A 3,041-nucleotide genomic window follows, 5' to 3' on the forward strand; every position below is an offset into this window, starting at 1 on the left:
ATTTAACCTTGTTTTTCATCATTTTTGAACATGGGCTATAGCCCATACCGTACAGCATACTATAGCACGCCGTTTATCATCATTTTTGAGGTTTTGAAAAAAATGAAAAAAAAAAAAAAACATGGGTTAGCCTATAGCCCATCGTTTTTTGAAATTTTGAAAAAACAATTTAACCTTGTTTTTCATCACTTTTGAACATGGGCTATAGCCCATACCGTACGACATACTATAGCACGCCGTTTTTCATCAATTTTGAGGTTAAAAAAAAAAAAAAAAAAAAAAAACATGGGTTATAGCCCATCGTTTCTTTTTTATTTGAAAAAACAATTTAACCTCGTTTTTCTACATTTTTTAACATGGGCTATAGCCCATACCGTACGGCATACTATAGCACGCCGTTTTTCATCAATTTTGAGGATTTGAAAAAAATGAAAAAAAAACAAACATGGGTTATAGCCCATCGTTTTTTGAAATTTTGAAAAAACAATTTAACCTTGTTTTTCATCATTTTTGAACATGGGCTATAGCCCATACCGTACGGCATACTATAGCACACAGTTTTTCATCAATTTTGAGGATTTGAAAAAAACTGAAAAAAAACCAAACATGGGTTATAGCCCATCGTTTTTTGAAATTTTGAAAAAAAAACGTAACCTTGTTTTTCATCATTTTTGAACATGGGCTATAGCCCATACCGTACAGCATACTATAGCAAGCCGTTTTTCATCATTTTTGAGGTTTTGAAAAAAAACAAAAAAAAAACAAACATGGGTTATAGCCCATCGTTTTTTGAAAATTTGAAAAAACAATTTAACCTCGTTTTTCATCATTTTTTAACATGGGCTATAGCCCATACCGTACGGCATACTATAGCACGCCGTTTTTCATCAATTTTGAGGATTTGAAAAAAATGAAAAAAAACAAAACATGGGTTAGCCTATAACCCATCGTTTTTTGAAATTTTGAAAAAACAATTTAACCTTGTTTTTCATCACTTTTGAACATCGGCTATAGCCCATACCGTACGGCATACTATAGCACGCCGTTTTTCATCAATTTTGAGGATTTGAAAAAAATGAAAAAAAAACAAACATGGGTTATAGCCCATCGTTTTTTGAAATTTTGAAAAAAAAACTTAACCTTGTTTTTCATCATTTTTGAACATGGGCTATAGCCCATACCGTACAGCATACTATAGCACGCCGTTTTTCATCATTTTTGAGGTTTTGAAAAAAAAGGAAAAAAATAAAACATGGGTTATAGCCCATCGTTTTTTGAAATTTTGAAAAAAACAATTTAACCTTGTTTTTCATCATTTTTGAACATGGGCTATAGCCCATACCGTATGGCATACTATAGCACACAGTTTTTCATCAATTTTGAGGATTTGAAAAAAATGAAAAAAAAACAAACATGGGTTATAGCCCATCGTTTTTTGAAATTTTGAAAAAAAAACGTAACCTTGTTTTTCATCATTTTTGAACATGGGCTATAGCCCATACCGTACAGCATACTATAGCAAGCCGTTTTTCATCATTTTTGAGGTTTTGAAAAAAAACAAAAAAAAAACAAACATGGGTTATAGCCCATCGTTTTTTGAAAATTTGAAAAAACAATTTAACCTCGTTTTTCATCATTTTTTAACATGGGCTATAGCCCATACCGTACGGCATACTATAGCACGCCATTTTTCATCAATTTTGAGGATTTGAAAAAAATGAAAAAAAACAAAACATGGGTTAGCCTATAACCCATCGTTTTTTGAAATTTTGAAAAAACAATTTAACCTTGTTTTTCATCACTTTTGAACATGGGCTATAGCCCATACCGTACGACATACTATAGCACGCCGTTTTTCATCAATTTTGAGGATTTGAAAAAAATGAAAAAAAAACAAACATGGGTTATAGCCCATCGTTTTTTGAAATTTTGAAAAAAAAACTTAACCTTGTTTTTCATCATTTTTGAACATGGGCTATAGCCCATACCGTACAGCATACTATACCACGCCGTTTTTCATAATTTTTGAGGTTTTGAAAAAAAAGGAAAAAAATAAAACATGGGTTATAGCCCATCGTTTTTTGAAATTTTGAAAAAACAATTTAACCTTGTTTTTCATCATTTTTGAACATGGGCTATAGCCCATACCGTACGGCATACTATAGCACACAGTTTTTCATCAATTTTGAGGATTTGAAAAAAATGAAAAAAAAAACAAACATGGGTTATAGCCCATCGTTTTTTGAAATTTTGAAAAAAAAACTTAACCTTGTTTTTCATCATTTTTGAACATGGGCTATAGCCCATACCGTACAGCATACTATAGCACGCCGTTTTTCATCATTTTTGAGGTTTCGAAAAAAAAGGAAAAAAATAAAACATGGGTTATAGCCCATCGTTTTTTGAAATTTTGAAAAAACAATTTAACCTTGTTTTTCATCATTTTTGAACATGGGCTATAGCCCATACCGTACGGCATACTATAGCACACAGTTTTTCATCAATTTTGAGGATTTGAAAAAAATGAAAAAAAAACAAACATGGGTTATAGCCCATCGTTTTTTGAAATTTTGAAAAAAAAACGTAACCTTGTTTTTCATCATTTTTGAACATGGGCTATAGCCCATACCGTACAGCATACTATAGCAAGCCGTTTTTCATAATTTTTGAGGTTTTGAAAAAAAAGGAAAAAAATAAAACATGGGTTATAGCCCATCGTTTTTTGAAATTTTGAAAAAACAATTTAACCTTGTTTTTCATCATTTTTGAACATGGGCTATAGCCCATACCGTACGGCATACTATAGCACACAGTTTTTCATCAATTTTGAGGATTTGAAAAAAATGAAAAAAAAACAAACATGGGTTATAGCCCATCGTTTTTTGAAATTTTGAAAAAAAAACTTAACCTTGTTTTTCATCATTTTTGAACATGGGCTATAGCCCATACCGTACAGCATACTATAGCACGCCGTTTTTCATCATTTTTGAGGTTTCGAAAAAAAAGGAAAAAAATAAAACATGGGTTATAGCCCATCGTTT

This window comes from Protomyctophum parallelum (genome assembly GCF_964188405.1).
Source record: "Protomyctophum parallelum genome assembly, chromosome: 10".
NCBI lineage: Eukaryota > Metazoa > Chordata > Actinopteri > Myctophiformes > Myctophidae > Protomyctophum > Protomyctophum parallelum.